The sequence below is a fragment of the Rissa tridactyla genome, chromosome 4 (genome assembly GCF_028500815.1).
Source record: "Rissa tridactyla isolate bRisTri1 chromosome 4, bRisTri1.patW.cur.20221130, whole genome shotgun sequence".
NCBI lineage: Eukaryota > Metazoa > Chordata > Aves > Charadriiformes > Laridae > Rissa > Rissa tridactyla.
In genome coordinates, this window is record NC_071469.1 from 2,913,795 (window position 1) to 2,939,362 (window position 25,568).

At 40.9% G+C, this 25,568-nt stretch overlaps 1 protein-coding gene across 4 annotated transcripts in view; it reads left to right on the forward strand.

The window, feature by feature from the left end:
• Positions 1 to 25,568, forward strand: part of ABTB2 (ankyrin repeat and BTB domain containing 2) — a 158,605-nt gene that overhangs the window by 37,436 nt on the left and 95,601 nt on the right. Inside the window, exon 1 of one of the 4 annotated variants that reach the window (XM_054201634.1) lies at positions 24,327 to 24,432. The exons of 2 other annotated variants lie outside the window; for them this stretch is intronic. The gene's annotated coding sequence lies outside the window, so the exon portion shown is untranslated. Of the gene's footprint in view, positions 1 to 24,326; positions 24,433 to 25,211; positions 25,296 to 25,568 lie in introns of those variants that run through there. One more of the 4 variants, XM_054201633.1, reaches the window with a different exon arrangement.

The following is a 25,568-nucleotide window of genomic DNA, read 5'->3' on the forward strand; positions in this document are numbered from 1 at the left end:
TCTCGTGTGGGAGTGATTTCTCCTACTTTTTGTGATTTGCTGTTGAAGAGAAATGAAGCAGTTTATATAAAGCAGCTGCTTATTTTGGAACAAAGTCAGCATAACACATTAAAGAACCCATTAATCACTTAGTTTGACCTTAATTCATTATTTAAAAAAGCTTCTTGCATCTATTGTTCATTTCAGAATGCCAAGGATGCTAAGAAATATGGTATGTATTCAGATCTACAGGCTAAGATCATCAAATTAAGTTATAATAGGGAACAGAACCAAAATGGATTCCTGTTGAAGTATTGGCTCTCCTTTTACTCATGTTTAGGAGTAGAAGGCAGCCGTGTAAATACCTGCACCAATAAGGAACTGCTGTGAACACTCATCTTGTTCCATAGTTACCATGTGTAAATTTTTGTCCCAGGATAGTGGCTTCTTACTCAGTTCAGTCCTTGCCAACATAAAAGCCCTCAACTCCTGCAAGTCTTTCAGGAGGGGGAGAAAAGAGAAATAAGGCAACTTCTCCATCTCCCCTCAAAAATCCCAACGCTTATTTTAGAACAGAGTTTATTCTGTATTTAGACTCTTAAGTTCTGTGGCTCAGTGTCTTATATGTCCCCTGTGTAGTCCTAATGGTATCAGAAGAGCTTACTATGTTATAAACGTGTTGTTGCAGAGATTATTGAGTACCATGAGTAAATGGATTGACCATTAAAACCTAGATTTGTTTTGAGATGGAGGAAGGGGTCAGTAGATGAGTTTTCAAACAGATTGAATGATTTGGTGAGAAACCTGATCTATGATTGCATAGGAACATAATACAACTGTTTATTCCTGCAAACCAAAACGGAATCGTAACCACAGGATCAAGCTTTCCTTCAGCTTTTAAGGAAGGTACTCAACCAGTATGTTCATTTTATTGGGAAGGTACAGTCAGGTTTGTGGTGTTCTTTAATATATCGTAGTTCATAAAACTGGCAGCCTTAATTGGATGGAAACAGTTAGTAGAAGCGTATGAGGTGAACCAGAATGAGATCTCTTGGGGTCCGAATTATGTCTTGTCTTAACATACGCATGGCTTGGCGCACTGGGTAGCCGAGGTCGAGAGCAACCTAGTAATAATTTTGTTTGAATAATGGCATTCATGTAGCTATGCTAATGAGCTGTATTCTGCTGTCTGTCCTGCAGATTGTGGACTGGACTCTGAGCTTATTTTACATCTGTAATGGCTTCTGTCTGCAGTAGAGCTTGTCTCAACGCACGGTGATGTAATGGATCAGAATCTGACCTTATCGCACTGCGTTCCCACAACTGTTGTGCAGCAATCACACAGCTGTTCACTGATTTTATTTTTTTTTTTTCCAATTGGCTGCTTTGGGAGACATTATTCTTTGGCCTCAGCTTCCTAATGCAAATAATCAGCCAGTCTTTGGTAACAACATTCAGACAGAGCAGGCGCTGGTGTTGAAGGCATTAAGCATTGCTTAAGTATTTGGTTCTGCTCAAAATGTTCAGGCCTTTAAATGAATGTTAAGTTTATTTTTATGGGCAGTGAATTATGTGCTTCCTCCCTCCCTTTGCCCCTGTCTCGTCCTTAGCGTGTGACAAACTAGGACAAAAGCAGCACTTAAGAAAGGAATTAAGTGTTCCATATAGATATATCTTGTGGGCTTTTTTCATTCATGTCACGGATAAATGCTCTGTTACATTCAGCATCCCCACTGACATCAGGGAAGTTGCGTGGGCTAGCAGTTCTCTTAGTGTTTTTTCAGATTTTTGGTGTTTTTTTTTTTAAGTATCTTTGATTCATTCATTGTGAAAGTACTGCGAGTTTATGAATCAGACCCAAGAAAGGGTGAGAGGAGAAATATAGGTGAATATTGTGGGAAATCTTGACTGCACTGCATAACTACTTGGTCACATTAAAATCGGTGAAATGCTGGTTAAGAGGAGCTCCTGGAGGTCGTCTAGACAAATCTCCCACCCGTAGTTGTACTCCTGCCAGAACTAGATCTGTTAAGCGATGGCTTTGCCTCTTCTAAATCTTGAAAACCTCCATGTGGTAGACCCCACAGCCTCTCTGAGCAACCTGCCCACTCTTTAGTGTAGAAATTTCTCCAAATGTCCAGCCTGAGCCCCCTGAGCCACAGTTTGAGGCCAGGGCCCTTGGTGCACCACCTGGCGCTCCTGAGAAGAATTTGACTCCATAATTTTTGTAGCTACCCCTTCTTTTAAATTGGCCCTTAATGTCCTCGTAGTTAGACTATACAAGCCCAGCTTCCTCACCCTCTCCTTGAAGGCTGTGCTCTGCAGGTCCCTCATGGCTTTCAGGCAGAGACCCTGTGCTGGTCTCTCTGCAGTTTATCCGCATCCCTCTTGAAGTGGAGATCCTAAAACAATGTTACCCCCAAACTTGCTGAGGCTGTTTCTGAAAATATTAACCAGTATGGACCCCAGTATCAGCTCCTGCGTTCTCTGCTCATTATCGTTCTGCCAAATGTGTACTGTATATATAATATACTGTATACTATAGAATCATGGAATGGTTTAGGTTGGAAGGGATGTTAAATCTCAGCTAGTTCCACCCCCCTGCCCTGGGCAGGGACACCTCCCACCAGCCCAGGTTGCTCCAAGCCCCATCCAACCAGGCCTTGAACCCCTCCAGGGATGGGGCAGCCACAGCTGCTTTAGGCAACCTGGGCCAGGGGCTCACCACCCTCATATGTGGTCTACCATCATCTCTGCCTCAACTTGACTGTGGAAGGGCCTTTCTGGTTAGAAACTGCCGTTGAATTCTGCCCAGGCAGAGTGCAAGGAAGCTCCAGAGATGAAAAGACAGAAGTGTCGCAAAGAGGAGGCAGCGATCAGGAGGCTCTCTCCAAAGCGGCCGTTAATCCCAGGTCTTCTGATCTTGTCTGCTTTCTGAAGACTTGGCATCTCTGTGATACTCAGCTCTTGTGTAACTTTTGGCCATGTGATTTTTCTCTCTCTCTTGTGTCTCTGTTTTTAATTCATGTGTTAAATGAAGCTAATGATGCCTCTAACCTTTTGGAGAGTAACTAAAGTTCAGTGAATGAAAGAGCTTCACAAACAAGTGCGCTACATCGCCTTGTGACCAGGCGTTCATACTTAGCTGTCAGTGGCTGTCATGTCCCCTGTCACTTAAAGAATGCCTCGCATTGTACGCTAGCGTCACAAGATCTTTGATGATTTGGTGTGCTGTTGTACTGGAGAAACACCCATAAACCCTGTCTTCGGAGCGTGCTTGCCCTGGCTTGGATGCTAACACTTGATTTGGCATCGTCTTTGGGACAGAGAACTTGTGGTGCTGTCGAACAGAAATGTGCGTGGGAGGATGCAGTGTCATATGCCAACCCTGTGGCAAAAGCACGAATGAGCCCAGACTGATCGGGTCCAGGCTTACCACTTACAACCGCTGCTGGAGAGGGGCATGTCCTGGTGCTGCTGAAGTCTTAGGCTTGACAGACTGTAGTGAGCCAGATTGTGGTGAATGAGTATGGGAAAAGAGAGGCTTCGAGTGCAGAATTTTCTTTCTGCCAGAGCACGAAACTGAGACATCGTTTGCTCTAGGGAGTCTCCAAAGAGAAATGACTTCATCACTAGAGAGTGAGCTTCTTGCTACCACAAGCAGTGATTCTTGTGTTCCCTTGTAGCTGTTTGTAAAGTCAAAACTATTTCTGATGTTCTAAAATAAAAAAAAAACCCACAAAAAACCCCAAAAAAACCAAACCAACAAAAAAATCCCTGAAGTCTTCTGTGTGGCAGTCGAATATTCCTACAGGCTTCTTGCAAACTCCTTTAGCTCTTTCAAATGAGTTAGAGCTATGGTGTCAATGTTATTGCAGCGTATGAGAATATCAGTATTTTCGCTGTCCAGACACCTCTTTAAAAATCAAGAGTTTGAAGGCTGGTGTGAGGTCTACTTCTGCCTGGCATCTAGTTTCAGATTTCAGTAGTTTGTTTTTTTCTTGTTCCACCCCCTCCCCCGGCTCCTTTAATGTCCCCCACAACCAGTGTTGAAAGCACAACGTGCCTGATCGTTTTAAGCTTGGGAGATGGGAAAGTAGGATCTGTTGTTTATACCAGACTGCAGACTTTGATTTGTTGTTGTTCTTTATCACTGACTGCCCTTTTAAAAATTGCAGTCACTTACATGAATGCTGCCTATACGTGCTTGGAAAATCGAGTTGCTTTGCTCTATGCAAGTGGAGAACCGAGAAGCAAATACTTTTCGTTTCTCTACCTACTGTGTTACGATGTGGAGCATTCCCAGACCAAAGACTCATTCAAGGTTTCTTTGGAAAATGTGGCTCTAAACACTAGCTGCCTGGGAAAACAGGTACAGGGTTATGCCTTAGCCTTACGTAGCCCTTAAAAACAGAATGTCACCTACAGAAATTAACAGACTAATAATATATAGGTGAGCAGTTGAAAAGACTTGTATACCAATTAAAATAACAACGGCGGTGACTGTGTAAGTTTTAGTGTACCCACTCTGCTTTTCTTCCCTTTTCTTTCATTTATTTTGCTTCTAGGTTATAAAACTTGAAGAGGGAGTGGGGTGGAGACCAGGAAACTGAAAGTTATTCTGTATTAACTTTGTTCAGCTCTTGAAGTACTCTTAAAGTAATTAGTAAAAATAACTGTTCAGACTTGTCACTTTCTCTTCTGTGAAAATGTTGAGATTTTGCTGAAAGGTTCCTCAAAGAGGCTGGATCCCATTAGCCAGCAGTATCGGTTCTGGTTGTGGAGTCCCCCCGGAGGCTGGCAGTACTGATGGAAAGAGAGGAGAGCCATCTTTTTGACATACTTAGAAACTCCAGAAATGAGGTGTGTAGGCTGCAAATATTGGTGTTGCCCTGTCTCGAGTGTAGTGTAACCAGGTTGAGTTTGCTGGTAGCAAGAGGAAACTTGCTCCCTCCATACAAATTCACGTCTGTCTTTCTCTAATTGAAGTAAACCCTCTGTGAAATTGCTACCCAGAAATGACCTCACTAAGGTTGTTTGCTCAAGCTCTTGGCAATCAGTTTTGAATATTCAATGTGGTAGCCAGAAAGCAGCAAAAGCTCCTCTACGCTGGAGAATAAATGAAGTGGTGGTGTCTGTTATACCAAAATGCTCTCTAGTTCTTCACTGCTTTTAGTTAAAAAAATGATTAAAATAGTATTCTAATGTTGCATTTATTAGTTATACCCTGCCATGTGAAATCCAAAGAAATGGCTCTATATAGAATGCTAAAACGCCAGAGGTTAACTGTGCTTCAGTATTTCATATTAAGCCCAGGAACCGGAGCGAGCTACTTAAATACAAACATTAGGGAAAAAAACCCCTGCACTGTTCTAAGCCTGTTGCCAGAGAGTCTTTGAATTTAGGTAATTTCATGCATGCGGAGGTAGACTTTATTTTTCCTTCATCAGCTAAAATAACAATAAAGCTGAACTCGGTGTATTTATTTAATGAAACACAGGATCCCTGCCCTGATGGTTTTAATCAGGACCCTCGCTATGTGGTAATTAGGGGTTCTCTCCCATGGTTCTGTTTTTACTTAACTTTCAGAATGTGTAGCCAGTGTAAGTTTCCAGAGATGCTTGCAACTAATGTTGCCTCATTTACATGCAGATTATCCAGAGGGGACTCTTAAACACACACTCACGTTACAGAAACGCGGACGTTTTCAGCACTTTCTTATCCAGTGAACGGTGTTCTTCAGTAAAATGTTGTCTTTTGTGAGTAAGTAGCTAATTCATTCCACTCTGCGGATGTGACCGGCTCTTTCATTTCTTGCACACAAGGATTCAGAAGCTGAAGAGGGCTGAGCGCCAGCATTGCCTGCTCTCCGGGTGTCGCTGGATGCAGCTCTGCTCATTTAGAATTACATATCTGAAATCAGGTTCAGGCTGTATATTTGCCACAGAGAAGCCCTATATGCGATATACGTCAAGAAATGGGCCATTGCTTTCTCTGGCTAGACAGTGGAAAAGTGGTTATAGCAGGCTTTTATCTTTATGCTTAATAGCTAACTCCCTAAAAGTGACCTGAGAAATGTTGATATTTGTGTCTCTAACTGTACAGCTGGGTACCATTTGTTCCTGGCAGTTACAGAATCGCTGGAGACGTGAGGAGGTAGAAAACATATATAGCACTTAAAGCTCTCTAAAACAGCTTCCCTGCATAATACGTGATATTAAAATACTAGGTGGCAGTTTGGTCCGACATAAAAGTTTTATTGGTATGAGTTTGGGTCAGCCACATTATTCAGGAAGCCACTACTGAGTTTTCAAGTCGTCTGAAATGTGTGCTAGTAAAACACTTTTATAAAGCACTACGACCTCATGCAGACTCGCTGTATGACTAGTCATCTGTGCCCTGGGATTTAGCTAGTGGGATGTTTGTGATGTGAGAGTCTTGGCTGCTGGTTTGTACAGGTAGAATGCTCGTAAAACCGGACAGAGAGCGCGAGCTTCTCCCAGTCTCTCCTGGTCCCAGGCTTTAGCAAAGGGATTACAGAGAAACCACCTTCGCATTACGCTGAAACCTATTAATTAAACCTTTCTCATTGCAGAACTGAGTCTTGCTGCTAATTCCTTTCCCTTCACGAGCTTTAAAGTTAAGAGGGAACTTGTCAGGTTTTATCCAGCACACCGTGTACTTACAACTACTGTACAACCAGAAGAATGCCTTGTGGGTGTCTGGTGCCTCTCTTCTGTGAGCAGAACAGGCAAAGCCTTCCCCCAAAACATGACCATTGGAGTGATGAAGCTGAGACAGTGGGGCTTGAGTTTTGGATTGCGAAGGAAAAAAAGTTCTCTGTTATTGTGTGCTGTGCAGGTCTTGGAATAAATCAATCTGAGTGATTGAAAAGTTTTGGTTGCAAATACAAGTCAGTAGCTGGAGTGCTTTGGGGTCAGGGCAGGAGGTGGCTAGCCTGGGCAGCTGGCGTAGGACCATTGCTTCCTAAATGTGGGTGTGCACCCAACTGTTTGTAAAGGTCTCCGAGACCATGACTGTGGCTGGAATAATCTCTCCCCTCCCATTCTTTAGGAATACCGGTAATTGTGAAAAAATGCCCTCATAGTAGAAATGCAGTGTTAGGATGAAAGCATGTTGCATTCTGATTGCGGTGGGATCTCTTATTATTTGCCTGAGAAGCTGGGCAGATTCCTAGCTAAATAGGTCTTTCCAGGCTTGTTCACCCACTTCTTTGATCTGGTTTGGCACTTTCCTCTTTTATTCTGTTGTAATTTTTTTCTTTGCGGCTCAGCTGCTCTTAATCATAACAGCTTATGAATTGGGGTACGTACTTTAGCTCTGACTTTGAAAACGAGGGGTTTCATCGTTACAGGTTTATCGTAAAGAACAAAATTGAGAAATTGGTAATAGAATGTGCTTTAAATAGTTTCAGTAGGAAAGCGTATTACAATGCGTTGTGAGGAACCTGTTTAACTGGTAGGAGTAACAGTCTACTAACAGCAGCTTAACTTTAAACCTATGCTTACTAAACACAAGACCCCCATGCACTTATAATAAATTTAATTTTCTTTTGTGAATAAAATACGGATACGTAAGTTCTTTTAAAAATAAGGTTTGCTCTTACATGTTGTGGAAAAGCTGATGCGTGAACACAGACTGCAGTTTGGAAACCCATAAGGAGGGTAGAAATTGCAAAAAAAAAAAAAAAAAAAAAAAAAAAAAAAAAAACAACAAAAAAAACAAACTCAAAATCCTTCCCCTTCTTCGTAATCCTTGCCCAAAAAAAGGGAAGGATGACTGAGAATGAGAATTATGAGCAAACAGCAGGGAACCCAGCACTGAAAGGATTTACTGTTCCGGTGTAGCGCTACACCAGTAGCATACTGTACTCACCGGAGTGAGTTCTGTGGCAGCATCCCATGAAAAGCACAGAACTGAGAGCGGGGACTAGGAGCGGATATTATTCCCGCTTTTACGGTGTCTGAATGGCCAGTTGGTAATACATAATTGTTGAATGCTATCCAAATATTTGCAGATCTCTCCAGGTTTGGCCACATTGTTCCTACATGAATGTAATAGTATGTGGAAGGCTATTGGTGAATAAATGTGACAAACTATAGCCAAGGCTTGAAAACACAGGGCCTGCATTCACTGCTAGGGCTGTTCTGTTGGAAAACGGATCCCTTTGGGGGGGGAAAAAAGAAGAAAAAAGGAAAGCAGATCCCTTTATGAAAATAAAAACACGTTATGGTATAGCTTTGCTTGTACTGGAGTCACCTTTTCTTTTGCTAGTGAGGCTTGGTTTCGTTTAACTTAAATATTGCTGCTAATAGCACAGCACCATACCCGCTGTATTGATGTGGCACAGGAAATTCAACTGAACTGTCCAAGGCCACCTTCCAAGTCAGTGTTAGAGTTGATATTGAATTCTGTATGTTCTGGCTGTTTTAAGCTTCGAGCTTTTCTGCTCTCCCTGCATCCTCCACTGTCCAGCTGTAATTTTAGAGCTTGTGATGACGGTGGGCAAGTTGCTCTCAGCACAGTGGCAGTCAGCGATGAGATTCTTTAGCAGTGATTTTTATACCATGAGCATCAAGCCCTCAATGAAAATAACAAAACCTGCAAGACCTTACTGCAGGAAGAATCACTGGTGTTTGGAGTACTTCCCACAGCTTCTTTTAACAGCTTGCTTGTTTGGTATTTTCTCTCTAGCCTTGCAGGCTGGGACAGCCGTGAAGGAGAACAGTGAAAATTTAAGTATCCAGTTAACTGGAAGGATTTACATTCTGCTCTGCTGTGGCGTTCTGTCAGAAATAAATTTAGTGTATCACGATGAAATATTTTAAGGAATACTTCTCACTGCGTACCCACCCACGTTTGTGTAACATTTCCATGTTGTAGCAAAGCGAGCCACTGTGCGTGCTCATTACGGAAACGTGTTTGTGCAGCTCACCAGCGATCGCATCCAGCAACAACCTACACGTACCCGTCTGGTGACAAATGCTTGCTCAGCCCAGCAGCGATCTGAACTTCTGTTTTATGATAAGCTCAGGTGGTTTCCTTATTGCAAATTATGGGAAGGTCTCCTTCTCTTTCTTTCTGAAGCACGTAGTCATCTATTTTTGGATTCGGTTTGTATCGCATTCATGATGACTCTTGCCGGGTACGTCAGAAAGCTTGTCATCATTCTTTTTTTAAATATTGTACAGCTGAGTAGAATTAGAGCATACCATACACATGAGGAAACCCTCTCTCTTTTTCCCTTTCAGCCATGCTGAAAAGCTGTATACGGTCACTGTGTGTTTGTACAGATCACTAAGCACTGTAGGCAGTGTAATAAGAGGTGGAGAAGCTCTTGAGAAGAAGATGACACACAAGAGTTTCGGTATGCTGCTTCTGCTTCACACCCTGCTTCCAAAATATTGCAAGGACTCAAGCCAGGAGCTGTGAAGCTTATTGTTATTATCATAAATAACTTGCGATTTTTATGAAGTACCTTTTGTTAGCGTTTTACAAATACTAAAGAGGCCTTGTAGCACCTTATTAAGGCAGAAAAATATTGCAAATTCAAAATAAAAAAAAAAAAAGAAAATTTGAAACGTATGCAGGAGAAGTGATTTGTTTAAAGTCACACACAGAACAAAGTGGCAAAACTGGAAAGAAAATCCCAAAACATGTCTCAGTTGATACTCTGGTGCGGCCCAACGGATAGGTGGGCTGTTAGTTTAGGGCTTCTGCCAACTCATTGAGAATTGAAATAGAAACGTCCTGAATGTGCCGTACTCTGCGCGCTCTGGCCAGCACAGCAGCTGGTATGGAATTGTACCAAAATAAGAGAAGTTTTTAGAGCAGCCCCAGGACTGCATGAATTTACAGCCCACAAACAGTGGAGGGGGGACACGACACAGCAAAGCATCTTCAGCATTTTGGTTTCTCTCCAGACAAGAAATGGGATGCTGTCTTCCTGAAATTCCTTCTGATATTAAGTAGCTATTAGAGGCTGGTCTGCCTGAGACTTAGGGACAAAAGGTTATGCTAGGCTTAGAGTGTTAACCATTTATTTTAAGTGTTAACTCATTTATTTATAGACTTAAAGCGTTAACCATTTATTTTAAGAAATTGTTATGATTAGAGGTCTTGCAGTGAATTTTGCTGGAGAGTTATGCTCCTGCAGCTGAGTGAGTCGAGAATCAGGGCTGCCGTCTCAGATTGATCGGATTCTCAGTGCATCACACTTGAATTTGTTACAAAACTCATTACAAAACTCCTTTCCATGTTGAAAGTGAAATCTCACTCTGTTTCCATGTAGTTTTTCCCAGAAGAAGAGAATTTTCATTTACTGCCCTATGGTAGATGCTGAAGATGAAGAGGGGTTGCATCTGCTACTGCAGTTTTCTCTTTTTATGCCTGCTGCATAAAGGGTGCATTATTGTTTATTTTATAAAAACTTTACCCAAAAAAAGAAGGAAAAAAACCCCATGACAACCACCACCCCAGTGTATGAAACCGTGTTTATGGCTCCTTTTAGGACTGGAATGCAATTTAGTGATACGTTAAATAAGAACCGTTTTAGCTTGGGTAACAACAGGTTCTGTCATTAATCAGTTATGAATCATATTTGTTGTTTTAATTACAAATATAAAAGTCCAAAGGCCTGAGGAAGTTCACGAGCAGAACAGAAATATAAAACAAAAAGTTGTGATTTATTACTTTCAAATTAGGCTCTGAGTTCATAAAATGGGTCTGATGTTTATCTTAGTTACAGCAGTGTATCCGAAATGAGCGTCTGCACTCCTATCTACAGTGAAGCCTGTTTTAAGCAATGGCTCTTCAGACCAATTAAAATTAGTTGCTGAGTAAACTTGGTTCTTTATGGTAAAAATAAAGTGCTGCATGGAAATTTAGGCTCGTTCTGTAAATGTGTGTGACCGTACATTTACCTGGTTTAGTAAACTTGTTACAGCAGTCTTAAACGTTTTAAAGAACAGATTTTACATAAGATGCGCTAAACGCCTGGAAATGTTATTGATTTATGAGTGGCTGAACTTCCTTATTGCTATATTTGTTCCAAGATATCTCTTCCTCTGGAGAAAAATTATTCCACGTCACTTCGAATTGTTGGTTTTGCTGGTTACGCGTAAGCTGTGGGGTGGATTTACTCTCCGGTGTGCCTTGCAGATCTGGTCTGACACCTTCCCGATGTTCCTACCACAGGGCAGGACAGGACTTGAGTATTCATCTCCACCTCCTCCCGGGTTGCCCGGGCACCTAGGTTTTCTTCTAAGGAAAACAGGAGTTTCCAGTAGACCTACAGCCGCATAGTTGGGAAATAAGACTACAGGGAGTCCCCGGAGTGGTCGTGTTTTGTAGGTTAGGTATGGTTGTTGATGAGGACCAAATGTGGCCATGCCACAATAGGGTAGTGGTTACACCAGAGATGCGCAAAACTTTCCATCTCTTTGGATAGGTACAGCGTTTTGACATTTAGATTCATAGTTTCGTAGAATGGTTTGGGTTGGAGGGGGCCTTAAAGATCATCTTGTTCCAGCCCCCTGCCATGGGCAGGGACACCTTCCACTAGACCAGGTTGCTCTTCAAGTTCATCTTATTTCCGCAAGGAAATGCGACAATTGTTCATAAAAGAGGTATTTTTCAAGCAGATGCCAAGAAATAATAGGAGGAGCTTAATGAAAGGTAATTGTCTCCTATGGGGGAAAAAAGTTTCATTTTCATCACCGCAAAAGTGAAACCACGTTGTAGGTGGCTGCTTGCAACAGAGTCCAAGCTCGGATCTGTATCTTGGCTCTGAGAACTCAGCTGGGATCATGCTTTCCCAAGAAAGGTTCTGGAGTGTAAATTATGCCCTTCCAACGTGGGTGGCAACTGCATCGTGTTGTGCTTGCGCTGCTGCTGCTGGGTTGGTATCCCAAAGCAAGCAGCACCTGTGTTTAGGTGCAGTAGGGTAGAACTTAGTAAATACTGTCTCATCCTTCTCATACACCTATGATCCAGACTGTTGCGGCCTTTTTCTTTGTGACTCATAGTCTGTATCTGGTGGAATATTTTTCCTAGTGAAAATTTCAGGTGTGGGTTGGGGTTTGTTTTGGTTTTTTTTTCCACTGGATATAAGCTTAAAACTTAAAAAAAACTCCGTCAAGTCAAAGTAATGAGACAGTGTGACTTCCACAGTACCATTCCTTTTCCATGTTGGAGGCGTTATTCTAAGGTAACATACTGTGATGTCAGTGTGCAAGGACTTATATTGTCTGTCAGCATAGTTAAAATACAACGATTACCATAAACACATTCTCCTTTGCATTGATTCTTGAGCTGCTGGCGGAACAGAAAAGCAAGACAAGCTTGATCTGTGCCTTAAGAACCAGTGATCTGGCTCTGTACGCTGCATGAGAAGGAACAAAACTGTTGAGTAAGAGGTTATCATTGCTTGGTAGTAATTTTGCAAAGTGGAAGCACTCTTGAAACTTGAAGAGTCAGGTGCTAGTTGGAACCAAAACCGAATAGAACACTTGCAATAAAACAAGTTAACTGCGCCATCCGGTTGAACCTTGCTCTGAAATGAATGAGCACCGAGTGTTGTTCTTGTAACTTGAGTTGCGTTTTATTTTTGGAGGAATAGTTACTAAAATGTGCATCGTTGTTTCGAGCTTTTCTATGTGGGGATTTCAATGCTCAGTAAATGGTGGGAAAAGTTTAGTGAGTCTGTCTGAGAACTGTGTAAGTGGAGCTGCCCTGCGTTCGTTAGGGCTGTCCCCAGGAAGAGGAGAGCATACAGACAGTTGTCTACGTTTGTGCCATCACTTGCTGATGAATGCTAATGCTTACACAGCGTAAGCCCTGAAATATAGCTGAACTCTGCAGTTGAGGAAAAAAAGATTATCTTCACAATATTCTTAATACCACCGAACAAAGAGAAAAGATCAAAGCCAACCAATCAGCCCCATTTTTTTGTTTTACTCAATTGATTTCCAAAGGCCCCTGTTACTATAGTAACTCCAGTAGGTCCTTTAATTACAAAATTTGTAAAAACGCATCAATTATTCAGAACTGCTGGGGGGGAAAACAGTGGCGCAAATGCTTTACAAAGAAAATAGAAAATTTGCAAACAAACTATTACAAACAAAGCTCGCCAGACTTCCCATTAAGCATGACAGGGAGTAATACACCATCAGCATAAACACATCGGGTTCAAGTTCTCGGAAAGCAATCCCCTGTTAGAGAGTTCCCCCTTTGGCTAAAGAGAAAAAAAATCCCCGTCGTCGTCCAAATAAAGCACTCTCCTCTCCACAGATACAGATGGTAGAGCTTATTCTTTATAGACCCTAAATTTAATTACAGTGTATCTGAGCGGAGCAGTTGTGTTATCACATTAATTAGCAGTTTAGAGAACTGTTCCCTACTGGAAGTGTTGAATACCAGTGTGTGTTGCAGGTACTAGCTCTATCAAAGAGGAATCATTTAGCAATAATGAGCACCTTTCAAATAATAATTGCATTTAAAATAGATGCTGTCATCTTTTATCATGAGGTACGTTTCCAAAATGGATTTATACTCCAAACAGAGTTATATTGACAGCACCAGAGTAGAAGAATTTGAGGCGTTATCATGTGAGCAGTTTCTAAATGCCATCTCTTGACTTGAGCGCGCGCTGAGTTGATGTATTTGGCAGACCTGATGCAGCTGTGGGGGAGGCATTGCGTTCTCTGACACCACAGGGGAACGCGGTAGTGAAGTTTTGGTTGTGAATCTTTCACTTTTTAAAAATAGGACACTTTTAATGACTGACATCTGGAATATCTCTATTTTTTCCCTCTGCAAGGAAGTACATCTCTCTTCTGTCTGTTGTCTTTTTACTCCAGTTTGTCACACATCCCAAACTTTGTTTCATCCTCTGACCAAGATTTTAATTGTATGTCCAAGTAGTAAGTTTACCTCCGGGTCTAACTTGAGTTTTAGCCCAAACATAACTGGCTATGCTTGTACTAAACTACTACGCTCTGCGCACTGACCCCGCTTGCTTGCTTGGCTCTGCCTTTGGAAGCTCTGGCTTTCCAGACTTCCATTTTTTTAATTTTTCTGTTTATATGCTCCCTGTTTATGCCCCCTTTATGTCAAAACCTGCTTGCTTATATGGCGTGGGCAGGGCTGAATCCTTCATTTCACACTGCCTATTCCGTTTCTGCAGGACTTGGATCCTCTCAATGATGGGAAATGTAGCAATGGGGTCTGAGGAGTCTAGATTCTGCTTAACCTCATTTGCAAGTGCAAGAAAAAAAGGTGACTTTAAATAAGCATCAAAAAGCTTGTTTTTTGAAGAAAACAAGTTAGTGTCCAGTGTTAGAAGTTATAGTAATAAGGAATTGGCAATGCTGTATAAAATAATAATGGGTGTGGATGCCATTCTGACCATGCTAATTAGCTCTTATCTCTCATATCAGTGGGAGACGGAGTTGAATTCTTCCTTGGTCGTACAACACGCACCCTGAAGGTCTCAGAGCAGTCTCCCTCACACTGTCTTCCTTCAGCCAATTATACTAATGAAAATCAAATAATTTGTGGGTCTTCCAGAATCTCAGTTACATTAAATTTGTCAGATTGATCCTTGCTTCGTAAACAAGCAAAACTAAGTTATTAACTACTGTGGGAATATTACTGGTTTTATTCCTTTCCTACTAGTGTAGTTCCTATTGCTCGAAAGAACATTCTATTCCTGGTATTAATGAACGCATTTTTATATAAAATAGAACAATAAGGGATGTTTCTCTTAACACCCCAGAATGTTTTGCTGTGTGCTATGTTACTTGGCCAGAGTGAAAATGCACCAACAGTTTTTGAAAAAAACCCAACCCTAAGACCGGTGTGTTTACACAATGTCAGCAGGTTACAAAATTGTTCCTTTGAGAGACTTTCACAAACATCACCCTGGTCTGTGTGTGCTTTTTCACATTTTTCAAACTCTGGGACTATGTAAAGCCAAGGAGCTGTGGTTAACAAAGCTTCAGTGTTGGTGATTCCTGGGAAGGAATTTGTCCTTCCTTAAACATCTTGTATTTTAATATAAGCTGTGAATGGATTCTGTAAGTGCTGAGCAGATGATAACTTTCTTCACCTGATGCATAATCCATGCCAATGGAAAAGGAATCATAAATAGTCCAGCTGATCTGTTACAGTGCATGGTAACGTGAGTTTCATGAATATATCTTGGTTTCCAGGATGGTGGTCTCCAGTGTAAATGTGTTGAGAATATTAACGAATCTGTCCTTGCAAATGGCTTTGCAGTCTTCAACCCCACGTGCAAATTTTAATTGTGCAGACCTGAACCACAGAGAGGCCAGCAAAAAATACCACCTTGCAGTAATGCTGCTCATCTGTAGTGATCACACACGATCAAAACCTGGGTTGGAAGCTTCATTTGAGAACCTTTTGCTGTCATTAAGGTGGGTCTGTTGGGGTCTCCTTAGTGGTGAGCTTTACAGCTGTAGAAATACTGTTCTGAGAACAGAAACCTTCAGTGGCAGAGCCACTCTAGCCCAGAGGCTAACACGCCGTAGCCAGCGTGGAAATGTTTGCTTGCGAACCTCTACCTTTGTGTCCGGGAGGCCACCTGGCCCTGGCTGCCTGCAGAGGTTTCACAACACAGTCCAATTCCTCCCGTCACAAGGAGAAATTTAACCATTAATCCTTCCAGTGGAAGGATAGAGTTGTAACCTGACGAACTGAAAAGAAAGTAGAGTAAAATTCATACTGCTATTGAGTATTTTTTTTTTTTTTTAAGAACGGAAGATATACCATGTCTTTAAAGTTTTGAACGCGTGCAGAGAGAAAAGAATCACTGTCTAAATTGTCTTACATCATTAGCTGCCCAAGATCCTATTGCACTGAATATGTGTTGAAAAATTAGTGTCCGCTTTCCAAAGGCATGTGGAGCACGTGGATGCAGCGAGGCTCCTCTAGTTCAACACGGGGTAGGAATTAAGGCATGTGTTAGAAGCTGATTCAAAGTAAAAAGTAAATTTTTTTTTTTAGTAGGCAACATTTCTTAATGGATAGACAACATTGACCTGGGGCTTTTAAAAGTAATATTCACAAAGGTTAATCTTAGCTCGGAGAGGTATTTTCCCGTCAGCTCCATGCTTTGAACCAGCCCCTAGAGAACCTTCCATTTTAGATTTAGTTCTCTATTGGTTTGCAGATCGTTTCAGCGTGTGATACTGTTTCGGGACCCAGAACTGTGAAAAGCCCTTGTTTTTCCTTTGTCTTTAAGAAATGAGGGTTTTTTTTCCACTTAAAAATTTTTTGAATGAGGACTCTAATTTGGTTGTTTTTGTGATGAAAGTTGCATGCAAGAAAAGAGCAAATGTCATACGTGACATTGCAGCGTATCAAGAACAGTGGAAACAAGTGTTTGAATCGTTACTTGCCACAGTTAGAAGTGGCGTGTCTGTGGTGTCTAACAGCACAACCTCCCGAGGTTCAAAACTGCCACAGATGACGAAGTTTCCATTAAAGGATAATAAACTCTATATGTCAATGTGACAAAAGAACTCTCTTATCTCTTTGGAATAAGAATGCTCTTTGAAGAGCTTCAGAAAAGACTGCAGTATGAAATAAGTCTAGCGGATGGTTATTTTGAATTTCTATAAAGTATGTCAACCCGAAGGCTAAAGGGATTATCTGTGAAGTAACAACACGTGAACGACGAATGCTTTCCTTCTATGTAGTGAATGACATCTCTTTAGAAAGGACAGGTATAAACTGTTGTTCCCCAGCAGTGGTTCAAATCGGGAATGACTCCTTGAAATTAGTGGGGCCTTTCAGATCCAAGGGATCGATCTATAGTTGAAGGCTGATTCAGTTTTAAGTTGAATGTAGGTCTCGAGTGTAAATAAGTAATCGTAATCCTGATCGGGCGTATGGTTATCTACCTCTGGAATTGGAACACCATCTTTCTTTAAGCTTCGCTTATATTTTTAGGTGAATTAAAGTGACCAGGAACAAAGATTAACTAGAATAGGCGTTTCCACGCATGAATTTACTTAAGAATTGCTCTCCCTGAACTAACTAAAGGTTTGCAAGCTTGACATCAGAGGTAGGTTGGATCTGAATATTCAGATTAGTCATAGGCATATTTAATGTTTATGGATTACTTTTTATTACTTTTTCTATTCATGAACTAGCTGAATACTAAGCTGTTACTGAAAGGCAGAGATCCAGTGGCAGGGGGGCTGAGGAGAGAGTGCTGTTTTGCTCATTATCAGCCATATACACAAACCGAGTGCGTATCTAAGCAAAAAAGAGAAATTATTGTACTGCTTTCAAGATCTAGTGCGTTAACCATTTGATAACTAGGTACATATTGGTTTTTTGTCTTTTTTCCAGGATTAATTCTAGAGCATTACTTCTTGAATTGAGAAACTGAAAATTAAAGAGTAGATTTCTTTTTTTTTTTAAACTAGCAAGGGAGAAACTCGTGTGCCAAAATATTCCTCGTGTGCCAAAAGTGTAGAAGTCCTCTTAAGAATGAACAATTTTGTCACGATATTAAATAACTCTGACAAATGGTGAAGTTGTGCGCCGGTTAGGAACCGGCCGACAGTAAATAACTCTTTATCTGAGGACTGGTGTATTCTACATCATGAAGATGATGAGAGGAGAATTTCTACCCTGCTCACAGAAAGGCGATAGAAACAAAAAACACCAAGCTTTGGAAATAAAAGCAGAGTGCTGTGGCAATTATGAAGTATATAGGCACTGAAATCAGAAGGAATGTAAAATATTCCTGGGGCTGAATGGCCTCTGGTGATGGCTCCAGGGCTCCCGAATCTTCTCACCACCTTGCAAAGAGCAGGCTTGGTTCCGAGGGTGAGGGGCTTCAGCACACGCAATAATGTGGCCTCTGGAGATGGGCAAAAGGGGAACAGAGGTGGATGGCACTGGTGGACAGCCAAAATTCAAGTTATTAAAACGTTCGGATGCTTTTGGTGCCATTTCATTCATTAAATGCCAGGATTATGGGGAGAAAAAATAAAAGGGGATGTGGGCAAAAGCTACTGGAACTCAGGTTTACAAGCCCCTATCGTTCCCAATTATCTTTGGCAAATGGCAGAATAAAATTAATGATGCCAAATTATCCTTCTATGCAGTGTGTGATAGCTTAACTATTTTAGCTATTTCAGTGTTGTAAATGATGAAACTGATAGCACACTAATGTGATCCTTTCAGGCTTCTCGTTTATATTAATGAGTTTTAGTCATCTAAGGCAAACTGATAACTACTGATTAATAGCTCCGCAACTTTCAAACTGGCATCAAAGGCTGATCTCTCCCTTTTTTTCTTTCCTTTTTTTTTTTTTTTTAACTCCTTGATGGGTTAGGAGTTAAGACAGTTAACAATTAACTCTAAGCTTAATTGAAATCCAGATGTTAAACTCTTGATGGCAGTTAATTTAATTCTGATCATGGCTGTAGCTGATTTCAGTCTGATTTCTTTTTTTTTTTTTTAAGTGGCTTTGAACTTGCAAAACAAGAGTGTGATTTGTTTCACAATTTTATTTTTTTTAGCGTTTGCAGTCTGTCGAAGAGGGCTTGTTAAACTAATATTGAACAAAGATAAATTATCATAGGAGCATCAAATAGCTACTAGCAAAAGCAATTAAACCCCTTAGAAAAACTCAAAATTATCAAGAAAAGGCAAACCGCTTTTCTTAAATCTTTAAGCTGTTTTTAATTCCCATATGTTCGTATGAAGAACAGATACCACATTTTCTGGACAGTATGTAATGGTAGAGAGCAGACTAAGAGTTACAGGTATGTGCTTGCGGGAAGTCAAATAACCGTTACTTGGGTAAGAAAATGAATGGGAGGTTTTGGAAGAAAAACTGAGTGTGAAATAACAAAAGCAAAGTCAGTCTCTGAAGAAGTCGGGGGATTTTCTATGCAGGCAGCTGCTTACAGGTGAAATCTTGGAAAGTTTGATGGTGCGGTATTCGGTCTCTACAGTGAATACAGGATTGTCCAAAACTGTTAGAATAGTCAGTACAAGTAAGACATATTAATATGGGCTATCCTACGCTAATACCTACGTTAGGCTTCAAAACATTCCACTTCTGAAGCAGCGATTTTTTCAAAAGCCAAACAGACAACAATGTACTAGAGTGTTTGTGCGGTTATTATTATTATAAATAACTCTGCATTTTTCCTGGACTGTTTACTAATAATTACATCAAGCAGCTGAAGTTCTCACCCTGAGACTCAGATAATCCAGGTCAGCTTCTGCTTTTCAAACAACTGCCTTTATTGTTTTCCAGGAGGAATATCGCTACCGTTTTCTAAATAAGCCATTCCTCCAAATGAGGAAACCTGATATGCTGAGAAATCTAGGCCTAGAGATCAGAAATGCCGTTCACTAATCAGTATAACTTTAGAATATACAGGCATGTTGATGCTTCCTCTTGGTGTTTGAGCTTTAAGGCTGCCCTACAAATGGCTTCACACATTTGATTTGCACAATGATAGGAACTAGATTTGCAAAAAAACCACTCTCACTGCAGAAAGGGAGGGGGGGAAAAAAGGGTATTGGAACGCGTTTAGTCCTCACTTTAGATCAAGACATTTTACAGTCACTAGATTTTCCAAACAGCATCTGCTAGAAAGATAAATCCATTGTAGTGGAAATGAAATGCATATTTTAAATTCAGACAGTTTTGTATTGTATTGTCAGTGATGTAGAGGAAAAATAAATGCGAAAGCCATTTAAAAAGCTTGTGTAAAACCTGCATGTGTGCTAAAGAATGTTGTCCTTTAGAATTAGACCCCAAATCACACTTCCTTGTCAGATTGACTGGTTTGTTTTTCATCTTAAGAGTTCTTTTCATCTTTAGAAACTTGGGTTTAAAGAAGATCTTTAATATTCTGCAACAGAATTACCCATCTGAACAATGAGCATCTGCTGCAGTTTGAGGTTCCCTCTTCACTTGTAAGAGGGCTCAGCGTGTGCTGAAGCTGGAGAGATTGACGAGGTGGCTCCGGCTGCAGCCATCGGACTGGCCATTAGGGATTTGGAACTCTCCCTACGGCATCCGCACTGAATTTCTAGACCAGCTTTCCAAAACTGCACAAAGCTACTATTTTTACCAACTCACCTTTTGCTCGATTTTGAAGAGGCCAACCCGAGTTTTAGAGTATCGCTGAACTCCAGCTGGGCAGGTTTTGTTTGACCAGAAGCCAGGTTTGGTAAGTGAAGATCTGCCTGGCAGAAATAAGATAACTACAAAGTGAATTCTTAAATTCCCAATATTCTTCTCAGAACTAGCATAAGATATGTATACCAAAATAAAGAATTAAAGTAAGAAATGAATAGATGATAGTATAAAATGGTTTTAATGCTTACAAAAGGAGCACCAATATCAGGAACTTAATATAAATTACTGAAGCCTTTCAAATCCAACTAACCTAGAAGGGCCCTTCTAGCAGAAAATACATTATATATTGTTTAGGTATGGAAGGTAATCCTGGAATACTGAAGAGTTCTAATCTGTAGAAGCAAGGACTCCCTTTTTTTTTTTCTTTTTTCCCCCTAGCACTTAGAATCTTTCAAAATCCTAACGTGGCTATCTGAAGTTAAGAGCCTGTTTTTAAAAGCAGAACATAATAAAACAAAAAAAAACCACATTTGGTTAGGTTTGTTTTCTGGTTTTTAGCTTGCAGTGTTTAAGTTCTTCTTCTCATCTGTGAAGAATGGAAGGAAGGATGTTTTGTTTGCCTCTTTGTTTTAAGGAACATTCTTCTGCTTGTTTAATACTAACACTCTGTGAGATGTGCTTGAGAATCACAAAAACGCCTGATTTGCAATGGAGTGGCAAGTATTGACAAAACTAATGTACTGGAGTCTTGACTTCATATTGTAGGCTGTTAAGAGCTTCCGTAGCCCTAATAATAATTAATAATTTGGGTAAATCATTCTTTTACTTAGTTTTATATGAGAAGGTAAGACTCTCGATGATCTGAAGGGTCCTTTCCAACCATGAAGATTCTGTGATTCTATTTTTACAGTATCTGGACCAGGTTTCATCAAGAATGTCTCATGATTGCGTTCTGAGTAGATTTTTCCTCTGTTTCTCCACTGTGAGCTGTGTGCCAACCTCCGTAACCGCTTACACACAAAAACTGTTCTAGCAAAACACTTCATATAAATTTAGCTTTTTCAAATGGGAAGAAGAGGAAATCAGCCCCATACGAACAGCTACTTCTTCACGGTTGTCCAGAGATATCACTCAGTACTCCGTGAGTCGCAGAACACGGCAAGGAAACAGCATTGGAGAAGATTGAGGGCGCAGTTTTATGTTACGCTGAGTTCAGTCTAAGTTTAGGCTGCCAGTGAAATGGGATCCTGTTCTCCCCGGGCCAGCCATGTGCTTCCACTGTTTGTGTTTGCTCTGGCAACCCTGCGACTGTGGGCAAGTTGGATCGGTTTGCTGACTTAATGGAAAACTTGCTTTCAAAACTAAAAGCAAGTTTTCCATTGGATTGGACTGGTGACCCGAGACAGAAAACTATATAATCCTGTGCAAGATTGAGGGAGAGAATATGTACCTTAGGGAAAAAGAAAATAGGACTTCACCTTTCAACAGCAGCCAGCGTCATGTAAAACTGTGACCTTAGGTTACAAACTCTGATTCCATCTAGTTTAAAAACACAGAATACTTAGAATCTTTTTAAAACATCAGTTGGCACCTACAGGGTGAGAACCTGATTCTTTATTATGCGATGTGAACTACCCTGCGTGGTTGTAGCACTGTGTGTCGAAACACTGAAATGGGTGGAATTTGAATAGGGAAATAGAACATCCTTGGTATCACCGGCTCACTCCTTGCCAATGCATTACCTGCAGTACTGAGCATCTCTTACATCATGGGTATTTCCTAGAGAAAAAGGAGATAAACATGAAACTGTTTATCTGCAGTGTAACCTGTTATCAGAGGGTGTGGAACAAGTCTTTAAACGCCTTTAGTTGCCTCAGACAAGCAGGAAGAACCCTGCTGCGGCCCAGGTTGATGTTCTGGGTCAATGGTTCTCGTTTCAAATTGGTGACTGACTTAATCAGCAGGAAACTGTGATTTCCAGGGTGAAAACAAATTCTTTATCCTCTCAACTCCCGTGGACTAATCTAACCTTTTCTGATTCATAATACATGAAGTAGCTTTATGCAAGATCTTGTCTCATTCTGATCCACTTTGTTTCCATTCACTTTGATATAGATCAGGAGTAACGCTGTTTGAAGTCAAGGTATTTATAGAGCATAATATCATCCTTTAGCTTTATTCATGGGAGTAGTTCCTACAGGTAACCTGATGGGATACGCACTGCGGAATCAAGCCTTAAGGCAGTGAAAATTGTGGTTTGTTGGACCGAGTTGTATTTATAGTGGGAACAGATACAGCAAAAATAGTATGCAGTAACAAACATGTTATAGTACTTAAACTTGGGGACTGTCATAAATACTCTCTGTGTCACTCTCTTGCCCCTTGGCAGTGGAAAGTAGAATAAAGAACTTAATTTTCCGCATTGAGAAGAGCAATAGCCCTACTAGGTCTATCACGGAGCCAGTCTGGTGCGGCTCCCCAGAGGAATTCTTATCGCTGGGAGGAGTAAAGCGGCGCTTAGCAGACCTTTGTACGTTTTTAGGGGGACTGTTGTAGAAAATTCACTCTGCTTTGTGCATTCAAGAGCCAGGGCTCTGCGGATCAATGTTCTTTATTACAGTAGCTAATAAAAAGAGCTTTATCAGGTTACCTGGCTTTGCAGCTGGTTCTTAGATCTGTCCCTGTTAAGCATTTCCCCATTCACTGCAAGGGCAGCCCAGCGCGAGGGCAGCTGTGCAGCAAGAGGAGGTAGAGTTGTCGCGCATGCAGGAGTTTGTATTAAACAATCTAGCAAGAGATCGCCGGTAAATTCGCTCTTCTCAGCTATTCAAATCAGGCTGCAAATTTCCCGTGCCAGAGCGCTCACTTGAACTGGCCTGAGCACATACATTGTGATAAAAATTGTTTAAAAATGTCAAAATCCTGCTGTCAAACATGAGCTGACTGTCAATTGGAAATCAGAACGTACAAGCCTAGCTTGCGGTCTAAAGCATGTCTTTGCAAAAATATTTGATGGCTATACTAAAAATCCTTGCGTCTACCTGCTTGCTTTTGTTCAGTTACAGAATCGGGGGATAACAATAATAAACTGCCTCTCGTGGCTTCATTATGTGCACAAGCCCATTTTTTTGAAGCTGCATATTAGTGTTAGTATACATCATTATTAATACACACGGAACAAATACAAATATGAACTCCAGTCTTTTTTATGAAAGTTGTAGATGGAGAGAAATCAAAGTCACAAGAGAGTAGGCAAGAACAGAGTCTGCGCTTTGACTCTTGAAAGAGAATAGGAAGTTCAAATGGATAATTCTTTTTGGTCCTTTACATGCTCCAGAAGATTTGGGAATATTGCTAACCAGTACTGAATTTTACTGCGACATTCAGAAAATCTTGTTAATTATTGTATAAAACTCTAATTTTCCCTAGCATGTCTGTTTCCTAAGCCTTTCCCCTTGTAATTACTAGATTTCTTAATTTCCCGTTTTCAGGTCTGATCAATGAAAAGGATAGAAAGTGTACAAGTTGTTTTAATTTCTTGCAGTATAACCTCTAGCCAGAAATACATGATCTTGCAAAACAGGAAGAAAAAAAATGAGAGAAATGTGAAAGCTATTGGTGTTCGGAGTGGAAGCCCTGCTCCCTGAAGGATAGAGCTATTTCATGTTCCCCTTTTCAAATGGAGCATTACGGCATATAATGCAGCAATTATTTTGTTGGGTAGGTGTTTCATTACCAACCTGGGCCTTGGAGGTGATGGGAGAAAATTTGTCTTGACCTTCCAGGGAAGCCGTAAAAGAGAAATGATGTCTAAATAATAAATGTCTAGGAGAAATGTGAAATGCCTAACGGTGTTGCGCTTAGCTTTCGTGACATCTGTGCATTGTAGTATAAAGAGCTGGTATATGGATCATTTCAAAAGCAGGAATATTTTCTATTGTTCCTTTGCATTTTTGACCTTCCTTCTCCTCCTGGTTCAATCCCTCCCAAATACGGTTCAATTGTTTTTTCTGCAGGATGCGTGTTTTCCTGGTTTTCCCTTAGGACTGCAGCAAACCACAAAAAGCAGATTTGGGAAAAAAAAAAACTTTGATTCTGAAGTGAGGCTGATGGAATGAGGTTTTTATTTACTATATTTTGCCGTATGTGCAGCATTTGGTAGCCATGGGAGAACAAATCTTGCCTTCTCCCTTTGATGATCCTATGACAGCAGGACCATAATAGTGTGGAGAGAAGATGCAGGAGGAGTAGCTGTGGTGACGTGTGGCCCTGCTTTGCATCGCCGCTCGGGGGTAGGAGTGCTGGTCGTTCTTGGGTTTGGGTGTTGTGGAGTATTTTTCATCCTTCATTTTCCAAATTTAGAGTTTAGTAGTTTTCAGGGCCAGCAGTTGAGGTTGTTGTCATTCCTAAGTTCCGAAACTTATAATTCTATAGTTATGTCGTTTAGTCCCCTGTTGAATAACCATAATGCTTTCTGTGCTTCTGCTCTTTCCAATTGCTTTGGGAAAGGCTGACTTCCTCTCTGATCTGCAATAAAAGTTATTTTAATGGAAAAATAAATCGCTCTAGAATAAATAGTCCATTAAATGATCTCATTTTTAAATCTTTCCTTTTAAACAAGCATGAGTGTTGCCAGGTGTTGTTGTTCTTCTTATTTTATATTCCTCTAGAGCTAATGGAGACAGAGATTCTCTTTTGCCAAGCAATTGTGGTGCCCCCAAAGAACTGCTGATCTGGACGGATAAATGATCGTTATGTTGAGCTTTATTAATGTTCCTAGGAACCCTTGTGTAACGTTATCCATCGTGCCAGAGCATAGGAGTAACTTCTGATTGTATCTGGCTCAAGTGGTCTGCCTCATTCTCTGTGAAGTTTTAAATCCTCAGTGATCTCACATACCAGTCGATCAGCTGTTTTTCTGTGGCTGCTTGACAGTCTTTGTTTTACTCCTAACTCTGAAGTGTTCCTGTTCTTGGCTCAGGTGCTTGGGTCGAGGCGATCCTTTAGAGAAATAAATGCCAAACAACTTACCCACTGCTTTATTGTGTCCTTATTTGTGTCAGCTAGGTCTCTCGGACTCTGTAAGATTTGGAGTAACGTTTCTGGACACAAAAGGTTTGCAGTGATTCGAAGAGGCTCAAAGGAGAGCGTTTAGGTAGGTCTTCAATGCATAAAGCAGAACTCAACAGCCAGGAACTTAAGCTGTAGCATCCGAAGCACGTTATCTGCGAGAGGCAGGAGCTCTCAGCTGCTGAGCTCCGAATGCAGCTCCGCTGGAGAGCCGCTCCCTCTTGCAATGATAAGAAATTACTGATAAGGAAATAAGCAGATTCTTGCCTCTTTTTGAAGTCGGTTTTTAGCTTTATGTTCCCTTTGGGAAAGAAAAATCTAATCTGATCTGTTGGTCTCAAAATGTTGCCTGCGCTAA